A 10856-nucleotide genomic window follows, 5' to 3' on the forward strand; every position below is an offset into this window, starting at 1 on the left:
ATGTCAGACAGTTGCCTATGTAAGCAGACTTTATGGGCACTCTGTCTATGGACCCAAGGTTTCTGACATATCTGGACACGGCTTGAACACTCTTCCAGTACTGACCAAAAGTACCAAAAGCCTCCTGGAAAATGACTCATCTTTAAGAAAAAAGGAATCAGGGACTTCACTGGTGGTCCAGTGGTTAAGAATCCACCTTCCAATGCAGGGGATGTGGGTTTGATCCCTGGTCGGGGAACTAAGATCCCACATGCTGCGGGGCAACTAAGCCCGCACGCTCTAGAGCCTGCACGCCACAACTAGAGAGAAGCCCACACAGCGCAACAAAGATCCTGCGTGCTGCAACTAAGATCCGAAGCAGCCAAATAAATAAATGAAAATAAATATTTTTTTTTAAAAAAAAGAGAAGAACAAAGGTACCAGTGTTTAGAAGCTTGGTCCAAGAAAAACACTTTTTTTGGGCTAAACTCTTTTGGGCTAAAAATCTCTTTTGGGCTAAACTCTTCTGAAGACAGTTTATCTCTCTGGTTGTCCCCAGAAAAGCTCTCCAACAGCAAGATTTCCTGCATCCTAGAGAGAGCAGGGCTGTGAATAAAACTGACCGAGATATATAACAATCCTGGGAAGACACTGCGACACAGCTGTGCTATCTTAAAATCATGCAGCGTGGTGTAGCCTGACTATAATGCCACCGAGACCATATAGCTATGGCCCCAAACACCCTTGGGTAATGAAAATTAAGAAACACAAAGACCATTTGACTGGCAGAACCTTAGGAGAATCATATTATGAGCATCAAGAAATATTTGAGGGCTTCCCTGGTGGCGCAGTGGTTGAGAGTCTGCCTGCCGATGCAGGGGACACGGGTTCGCGCCCCGGTCCGGGAAGATCCCACATGCCGCAGAGCGGCTGGGCCCATGAGCCGTGGCCGCTGAGCCTGTGCGTCCGGAGACTGTGCTCCGTGATGGGAGAGGGCACAACAGTGAGAGGTCCACGTACCGCAAAAAAAAAAAGAAAAAAAGAAATATTTGAGACTTTCCTACATAATTTATGAACTCCAAAATTACAATAACTTCTTACCCCTTCTTACACATATTTTACCCTCATCTCAGTGTACACTGTGGGTCTAGTATGACTGGCAGGTGTAAGGAAGTGGACAGAACCTTCTAAATAGGATGACTGTAAAATTTATCACCCAAATCAGGAAACTGCTGAGGATTTTAAAAAAGCACTGTCAGAATTATGCCAGGACGTCAGGTATAAGCCAGGACTGTCCCAGGCAAACTGGTACATCTGATCACCCTATAAGTCTGCGAGTCATGGGAAAGAACGCTTGTGTTTCTAACTTTAGCCTTTTGTTCTAATCGGGTTTTCATCCCATCACATGCTATTGCTCTTTCAGATACATCTTTAATCACCCAGAACAAAATCCAGGCTTTCACAGACACCTTGATGAACCCTGCCAAAACGAGAAAATCCAAAATAATAATCCAATATACAAAGATTTTTGACCTTTCCACCTGCACCCTTACTCCACAGAGATTCAGGGAGGCATGTTTTCTAACCAAAAGGAGGTAGGTAGTTCAAAACCATCCCACCTCAGAGGGCTGCCTCTTCTTCATTCAAAAAAACAGTTATTAAATGCCAGGCATCCCCTGAAGTGTTCAGTGGTGCAGTTTTTAAAGAGTCAGGACCATCACCTGACTCACTGAGTCTTACTTACATTCAGAGATGAATAAGGAATCAAACATATCATGCGGACGACCATGAACCAACAGAGTCTACTTCAGTAAGACAGCACAGGAAAGACATCTCTGAGAAGGCGACGTTTGATCTGACTGCAGGACAGACACTGGCCAGGGTGCCAAGCCCCTTTCACAGGTCAAGTTAACTTTGTTTCCAGCCCTACACCAGCTTTTCCTGTTTCCTCCCAGTTTGCATAGATCACACATGTTAAGGGCAGTGGCAATGACCCCGCGATGGTTTTCTCACGAAATCGAATGAATACAGATGACGAGGAAAAGGTTTTCATTGCACATTTGGGACGACCAAGGAGGTTGGAATTATCACCACCAAGGAGCGTGGCTTTCATCACCACGCTCCTCGGCAGCCCTTGGCTTAGGGAGAGTAAGTGAAGTCTGCACCCGGTGGAATGCCGAGGACAGGCAGGTGCTCGCAGGACTTATGACCACAGTCCTTTCCCAGGGCAGCTCTTTTTTTTTTTTTTTTTTTTTTTTGCGGTACGCGGGCCTCTCACTGTCGCGGCCTCTCCCGTTGCGGAGCACAGGCTCCGGACGCGCAGGCTCAGCGGCCATGACTCACCGGCCCAGCCGCTCCGCGGCATGTGGGATCTTCCCGGACCGGGGCACGAACCCGTGTCCCCTGCATCAGCAGGCGGACTCTCAACCACTGCGCCACCAAGGAAGCCCCCCAGGGCAGCTTTGAGCTCATGTCTGTGCTACAGCTGACCGGAGGGGTGGTTGTCTGAACCCGTAATATTCCCAGCATCATAGTCTCCACTGGCCACCATCCCACTGACCCATTCATTCTTGTGGTTGGATTATTCCTGGTGTCTAATATCTATTCGCCCTGCTGGCGGTTTTACACTGAGATTTCTTATTCCGCTGTTCAGGACTAATTAGAATAATCGAAGCCTCTCTCTTCCAAACATGAGCCCCAGGTCGTTAAATCAGCATCAATCTGGTTTGGGTCCTCATCATCAGCTTTCCACATTCCTCTTTTTTCCAAACTTTAGGTCGAGATTGCTGCTCTCCTTTCTGCAATATGTGATTTTTGGAAATGTAACAAAAAACAAAGTCTGAATAGCCTTCTTTAGCTGCAGCCCAGAGCAGCCCAGAAGGAAATGGGATAATGAAGCATGTTCTTCTAGTCAGCCCGGGTTTGTTACCAGGTCCAAATGTGGCTTTTGCCTTTTATAATACTTAGATCATATCATTGACTCAAGTTCCGTAGCTTAGCCCACACTCCACTTTCTCTCTGTGAATCTTCCATCCAAAGCCAGTTATCTATAATGGCATATTATATTGGGCCATTGTTCACAGATAATTTACCCAATTGTTCTTTATTAACTCTCCTTAGATTGTTTTCAAATGTTTTCTCCTAGTTGCCAACATAGGTAATATATTTTTCATTCCTCTTCTACATATTAAAATACTGTTGGGACTCCACCGGCGGTCCAGTGGTTAAAAATCCACGTTTCCACTGCAGGGGAGGTGGGTTCAATCCCTGGTCAGGGAACAAAGATCCCACATGCCATGCAGCGCGGCCAAATAAATATATAAAATATTGTTATTTGCCATACTATTTGAATCCTAAATAGTTTTTTCCAGGTATTCTTATCACTGAACATTCAAGTAATGCCCCATAATACTAGCAAACTCTAAAATAGCACTTATTATATGTTCCAGGCACTGTTCTAAGGACTTTACATTTGTTAACTCATCAAATCCCCTGACAACCCTCTAAATTAGGTATTATTATTACACTTCACAGATGAAGAAACTGAAGCACAGACAAGTTAAGTAACTTGCCCAGTGTCACACAGCTAATAGTGCTGGGCCCATAGCAGATCTAATGCATTTGCTCTCAGCACTTAAACTTAATAATAAAATTTCACATACTTTTTGTCCGTGTTTAGCGATCATCAAATTCCCTACTTATCTCTTTTCTGAAACAGGAGAAATAGATCATACCCCCCCAAAATCATAAACATAGTACAAACGTCACCCCCTTTGGATTTACTGATTAAATTGGATTGGCTGTACCTCTGCTATGCCAAGAGAACAGGTAGTTCCCTTGCAGATAAACGACTTAGATACATTAGCTTTTCCAGGCCACCAGCCTACTATTTAACTCATTAACATTTAGGAGATATTTTTATCCAAATTTTCTAGCTTGGTGCACCAAACTTTTAAGTCTACCTCCAGCTTCCCTTTCTTTTCTCATCCCTTAATCTTCCCTATGTGTCACCAACCTCCTGTGGCCTCTTGTGTTCATGCCATTAGCCTAGAATGCCCTCCCCCCTCCCCCAACTTTTCCTTCTTTTTAAATTAATTTTTATTTTTCTCAAAGTTAGACCTGTATGTAATTTTTTAAGAAAAATAGTTCTATAAAGCTTACAATAAAGAAAAACAGCAGTCCCCTACCCCATTTTCCCCCAATCCAAGTCTTAACTACTTTCAACTCTTTTAACTGTCTTCTCCATATTTCTAAACAGTATGTTTGTTAAATGGATTAGGATTATATTCATTTTCACATAACAGAAAACCTTTCTACAGTGATAAACAAGTAAGGAATTTAATTCACGCAAAAAGAAGCCCAGGTGTAGACATTCCAAGGCAGGAATAATCGCAAAACTTTCTTCAGAAACCAGGCTCCCACCTCTCCATTTCACCATCCTTGCTGGTGACTTTCATCTACATGGTCAAAAGATGGCTGCTGTACCTCCAGCCATTGTGTCCACATTCCAGGAAAGAAAGAATGGGGAAGAACAAAGAACTCTTTCCTAGTAAGGCTTTGCCTTTTATTTGAAAAGGGATATCCTCTGCAAGAACTTCTGCCTATGTCTTCTTTAGTGTTCTCAAAATTATCAGTTATTAAGGCTTGGGGGAAGGGGGAGTTTTCTGCTCTTCATATAGTGTCTCTATTTCCTCCAAGTTCCTTTTTTCTGTTTATGTGTTTGTCATTTGTTTGTTACTGATATGTCTTTAATGTTGGAAACTTTCCCCTAAGTCTTGTAATCTTTGTCTCCTCTTCCTATTTAAGAGTAAATCTCAAATGAAGTGGTTGGAATATCTGTGTATGGGCAGGACTCGTGGACAGGGCACTCCACAACAGAGAAGCTGGAGTGTAGTTTTACTTTGACACATATGGTTGTCAGTATATGAACATGTTTTCTCTTGGGCTGCTTAGTTTCCCCAGAGAGAACTCCTCCAATACCCTGTTTAGGGCATATAAGCTTGGTTGCCAGCATCCTGAACATGGGTGGAGAAGGTTCTAAGGCATCTCACTGTCTAGCATGTAACCCCCAGCCTTAACTGTGTCCTGAGTCCAGAGCGCGTGTGATCCAACATCTTCTGCGATGGCACGGATTGGGGAAGGAACCTAAATACCCCTGCAGATGTTCAAACAGCCCTCCCATCCCAGCCCCACCTGCATCCTCAGAAGTTCCTGGTCTCCAGATCCTGAGACTTTCAGGGGCCCTGCTGCACAGAGGACCCCTGGCCTTCCTTCTCTGTCTGCTTAGGTTTCAGCTGTGTCTCTCTGCAGGTCAGTTCCCACTCACACAGATGTTTTTTTGGCTTCCAGAATATATCAGGTTCCTCTCTTGTGTTTTCTTTACCAGTTACAATTTTTTTAAGTTTTTAAATCACTACATGGTAGTTTGAATGAAGATTCCTGAGAAAGCACAGGCCAAGCCAGAGTCAGTTTTTAGGTATCAAGAATGCAGAGTTCAGCTCGGTGCTTTGTGACCACCTAGAGGGGTGGGTTAGGGGAGGTGGGAGGAAGACGCAAGAGGGAGGAGATATGAGGTATATGTATATGTATAGCCGATTCACTCTGCTATAAAGCAGAAACTAACACACCATTGTAAAGCAATTAGACTCTAATAAAGATGTTAAAAAAAAAAAAGGAATGCAGAGTCGTTTACTCATGTATTACCTGAGGAAAAGTTAGAAACAGCCTAGATTTCTAATAATAGACCAATGGTTATAAATACATGATGGGATATTAAGTAATGGTAATAAATGGGGTTTTCAAGAATTTGAATGCCATGGGGAAATGGTCAACATAAACCACTAAGTAAAAAAGCATTATGTTCCCAAATATGTAACACATTTGTTGGAGAAAAAAACAACAAGAAATATCTCACCTAAAAATATCTTAGAAATGGTTGTTAATGGTTGTCTTTTTGTCTTTGTTTATTTTTTAAAATCATCTAAAATCAGGATATTTTTATGACCAGAATATCTATTATTTTTAAAACCTACCTCCTTTTAGCTGTATAGCACAGGGAACTATATTCAATTTCTTATAACAATCTATAATGCAAAAGAATCTGAAAAATATATATATATGTATAACTGAATCACTTTGCTGTATACCTGAAATTAACACAATATTGTAAATCAACTATACTTCAATTTTAAAAAGCTAAAAGAAAGAAATAAAAAAGAATGCAGTCTTTCCCTCAAGGCCAAGTTCACATGTCTGCTCCTCTGTGAAGCCGTCCCCAACTTCCTGTCTGTTTTACCCCACCCAATAAATTAGCCACTTCCTCTCTTTTATTTCCATAGCACTCTGCACTTACTTCTGTCATCCCTCTTATCACTCCACATCATGATTATGGTCAACAACTTGAGTCATTAGGTAAAGGCTAATTAAAATCAAAAGAGATGCCACTATACACTAAGTTAAAATGCTTGACCATGTCAGGTGCTGGTGATGTGTGAAACTGCCGCTGGTGGGACATTTCTTTAAGAGTTGAAAACACATCTACAATAAGACCCAGACCGTCCACTCCTAGGTATTTATTTACCCAAGAGAAATGGAAACATGTCCATACAAACTTGCATGCAAATATTGATATCAGCATTCTTTGGGACAGCTAAAACCTGGAAACAATCCAAATGGAAATCACTGAATGGATCAACAAACTGTGGAATATCTGTACCATGCGATAGCGCTCAGTAATAAAAATGAGCGAACGCTTGATACGCACAGCCGCGTGAAGGAATCTCAAAATGATTATGCCAAGTGGAATAAATTATACAAAAGAGTACATGCTGTGTGATTCGTTGATACAAGTTTCTAGAAAATGCAAACTAATCTATAGTGATGGAGAGCAGATCAATGGTGGCCTGTGGATGCGGAGTCAGAGAGGGACAAAGGAAGGGTTGTCAAGGGCCACAGTGAAACTTTTGCGGGGATTGTATGACCATTGTCTTGAGCGCAGTGATGGCTTCATGAGTGTATAGGTCAGACTTTTGAAATTAAAAACTAAACGCATGCAGTGTACTGTATGTTAATCACACCTCAATAAAACCCATTTAAAAAACATTTTGGTGTTGGTGCAAGAATTGATAAAAAGACCAATGAATCAGAATAGAGAGCCCAGAAATTGACCTGTATTTATATGGGAACTTGGTATATAATAAAGATGCCATTACCAACCAGTGGAGAACTGATGAACCAGCCAATAAATAGTAATAGGGCAGTAGACTTTCCATACAGAAAAGTTAAATTAGATGCATATGCCTAAAACCTATACCGGATTGATCTAAGAGTCAGATACAACAAGAAGAAAATGGCTTAAAATTATTAGTAAAAAGTATAAAAGAATATATTTATGACTTTGGGATAGGCAGGAATCTCTTAAATAAGACATAAAAAGCATAAACAATAAAGGAGAATATCGATGTTTGACTCCATCAAATGTAAAACTTCAATTCTTCAGGAGATACCATAAATAGAATTAAAAGAGAAGTCACAGACTGGGAAAAAGTCTTTGTCCTACATAGAAAAAACTGAGGATTAATATCCAATCTATGCTTCTTTAAAACTTACATTTCTCAAATATGACCCAGCAATTCCACTCCTGGGTATGTATCCGAGAAAAAACAAAAACACTAATTCGAAAAGATACATGTACCCTAATGTTCTTAGTAGCATTATTTACAATAGCCAAGATATGGAATCAACCTCAGTGTCTATCAACAGATGAACGGATAAAGAAGAAGTGGCGCACACACACACACACACACACACACACGCACACAAACAGTGGATTACTACTCAGCCATAAAAGAAGAATGAAGTTTTGCCATTTGCAGCAACATGGATAGAATTGTAGGGTATTATGCCATTTGAAATGAGTCAGACAAAGACAAATACTGTATGACATCACTTATATATGGAATCTAAAAAAATACAACAAACTAGTGAATATGACAAAAAAGAAGCAGACTCACAGATATAGAGAACAAACTAGTGGTTGGTTACCAGTGGGGAGAGGGAAGGGGGGAGGGACAATAAAGGTAGAGGATCCCAAACTATTATCTATAAAATAAGCCACAATGATACATTGTACAATACAGGGAATACAGCCAACATTCTATAATAACTATAAATGGAGCATAACTTTTAAAAACTGTGAATCACTATGTTGTATACCTGTAACTTATAGAATATTGTACATCAACTTTACTTCAATTTAAAAAAGAGCTTACGAATCAGTAAGAAAAAAGCAAACACCCAATAAAAACATGCAAAGGCAATGACTAGGCAATCCCTAGAGGATCCTTCCAAACCTCCAATAAACAAAGAAAAAACAAAAAGCTCAACTCCACTGGTAATTACAAGAGTCCAAATCAAACCTAGGACATAGCACCTCACCATGAAACTAGCAAAAATTTAAGAAGCGAAAATAGCTAGAGTTGGAAAGGATATGGACAAATAAAAATTCTCATCCCATCCTGAGGGTAAATTTTGAACAACTGCACTGGAGAGGGAGTTGGCACTATCTAATAAAACTGAAAATATGTTTATCCTCCAACCCAGTTATTTTATTTGGCTGAGGTGGGGTGGGGGATGGTGGTGACAATGACGGTCCAGTACGTTGGCACCATCTGTGTTCTCGGAAAGGTCTAGACTGTCTCCATAAGCTCTCAGTTACAGGTAACTCATCTTCCCACCAAGCTGAGGAAGAAGATGGGACCAGAATGAGGTTGCCCAGAAGATGAAAATGAAAGGACCATTTCGTTATTGCTCTAATTTCTGCTCTTTGCTTTTCCACGCTGCCTCTTTGGAATTTTGACACAGGAGATCCTCTTTTCCTGCCATACGCTGCCCCTCCCCACAATGAGGCAGCCTTCATTCCATGTACATGACTGTGGCCACAATCCTTCTCAGCCATCGGACAACCATCGGCCTGAGCGTCACGCCTGAATGGGCGAAATGAGGGGAGAGAGTTTCCACCCTCACCAGCAGAACTAAATAGCTTTACCACAAGAAAATAAACAATCCAACTTTTTCCATTTGTAGAAAAGAGCAAAGACAGCTTTCTCAGTCTGTGGTATCAAGTATGCTGGTCTCCTGTGAAAATTACCTCACTGACCCACCCTCATCACAGCTGAAAGTTGGAGAGGTTCCCTCGTTGGGCGAGGGGGGGGGGGCGGTGCCAGCGTAGCCACGCTTGTCACCCGCTGGCCCCTGGTGTGGCTTGATGTGGGTGTGGGATGGAGCAGAGCCCACAGCCCTGACCTCACCCGTGCCCTCCACGGTCCCCAGAGCCCACCAGCTCCAGACATCCCACTATTTCAAGGAGAGGGATGTCAACACGTCATCATCCTGTAATTACAACACAAAGTTACAGATGTCTGTGGGCATCCATCACCATCAAACAGATTGTCTTTAAGTGTTTGTTTGACATTTATTTATTGAGGCCAATATTCACTGATTGATCTTCTATCATTGTAAGTGTACGTGTAAACAGGTTTGTGACTAGTTCATTTCCACGGACCAACTCAGAGTCAGTGTTTTGCAGGGGGGAAATTGGCAAGTTTCCCACTTTTCTGCAGTTCTTTTTCTCTCTTTAGGTTTCTTTGGGGACTTTCAGATTTAGATGATTCCAGAAGGCAAACAAGAGATTTGATTTAGGATAATACAACCAGTTCTCAGTAAATAGAACAATGTGTGCAGCAGTTTCCACTGGCCTTGACTTAGGACACCCTCACATCACAAAAACACAGGGACAGTTGGTGTCATGGGGGTGTTGCCTCAGGCCCACACCACCACCTCCTTCCAGGCACTCTCCACCTGGGGGAGCAGGACCTATGTGTGTCCAGTGACGGAAGGACCCACACGTCCTTGGGATGACTCCCATTGCTGATTTATTCCAGCGGTGGTGCAGGGTGCTCTGTGAATCAGATTCCTGCCTGGCTCACCTACCCATAAATCAGCTCTTATTTCAGTCTGAACCTTCCAACCTCACCAGCTCAGACTCAAGCATGAGCAGGCAGGACTGCCAGAACGAGGGCCTCCAGGAGCATAGAAGTTGCCATGTGCAAATTTAAAAGGGTGCTCCTGCGGGTACACAAGGCTCAGGTCCGGACCCACCGAAAGGCTGATCTCAGCCCAGCTCACCTCCTCAGCCACGAACCTTCAGCCCGTGCAGAAAAGGTCATAGTTTTCCACGGTATCTCTGGCCAGAATCCCTCTTCTTTCACCTCAAGACCATCTACTAGCCCAGTTTTTCTTATCTTATCATTACCACCCTTCTCCCAAGAAGCCTTTTTAGACCTTTTTTTTCCCCGAATTGCCCCCCTCCCATAAAATTTTAATACCTCATATATACTGTACCTCTACTCGTGGACTGAAGCCCTTTGGAAGGCCATAAACCATTGTAATAATCTAAGATTTTTTATTTCCCACGAACAAGTTTTTGTGATTTCCCCCCATTGAGAGTGCATGTAGTAACTGTTACTACAGTAGAGTCTGTCCTCTATCACCAGAGGAATCCACCTGTGCACAGGGAGGGAGACCCAAGTCATCAACAGCACTAAAATGACCAGTTCCTCACACTAGTCCCAGGCACCCTCCCTGCTTGGCTGCCCTGGACAGGGCACTGTCCCTGGCCCCTCAACCCACGCTCCATGACCACTTCCCATGCTCCTTCTGCCTTCACTAACCTCCACGCTTCCCCTGGTTTCCTTCTACTCCCGCAGGCTGTTTCCTGGTGTGCAGGAGAGAGAGATTCAGCTCGCAAGGAAATCTCATAATCTTTGAATACTTCATGAAGCAAAACCTCCTAAGCCTTTAAGTTGGCAAGTTGATAA

The sequence above is a fragment of the Globicephala melas genome, chromosome 14, assembly GCF_963455315.2.
Source record: "Globicephala melas chromosome 14, mGloMel1.2, whole genome shotgun sequence".
Lineage (NCBI taxonomy): Eukaryota > Metazoa > Chordata > Mammalia > Artiodactyla > Delphinidae > Globicephala > Globicephala melas.